Below are 450 nucleotides of genomic sequence, written 5' to 3'. Positions count from 1 at the left end.
TTCAAGAATGAGATAAATTCCCATCTTTTAATATGGTTTATAGTACTGAGTTATAGCCATCGTGACCAAATTTCATGAAAATTGGATAAGAGATGATGCTTCAAATAATTCATGCAATGCAACTTATCACAACTGAAATGGCAGATTGCACCATGTTAGTAAAACACTCAGAAAAAGATTTATACTTGGTTTTCTGCAAAGATTCAAGTTGGATTAGAAACCAAACACTTATACGAAACTTTTAAACTAAGAATCACTCATTTTGGATGAGTTGAGAGGAAGATATGACAHCTTAARGTVAYATGCACACATCTGCCATCAATTGACAGATTGCACACCTAACTTATAAAAATCGGTTCATGCCTCAAAACATCGTATTTTTGAGTGAGACTGGATTAAAATGAATCCTAACTCATAAAATAAAGTTTTAGAAGAATAATCATACATTAA

The sequence above is a fragment of the Cynara cardunculus genome (assembly GCF_001531365.2).
Source record: "Cynara cardunculus var. scolymus isolate 2C chromosome LG 12, CcrdV1, whole genome shotgun sequence".
In the NCBI taxonomy this organism is placed as follows: domain Eukaryota; kingdom Viridiplantae; phylum Streptophyta; class Magnoliopsida; order Asterales; family Asteraceae; genus Cynara; species Cynara cardunculus.
This window is presented reverse-complemented; position numbering follows the sequence as displayed.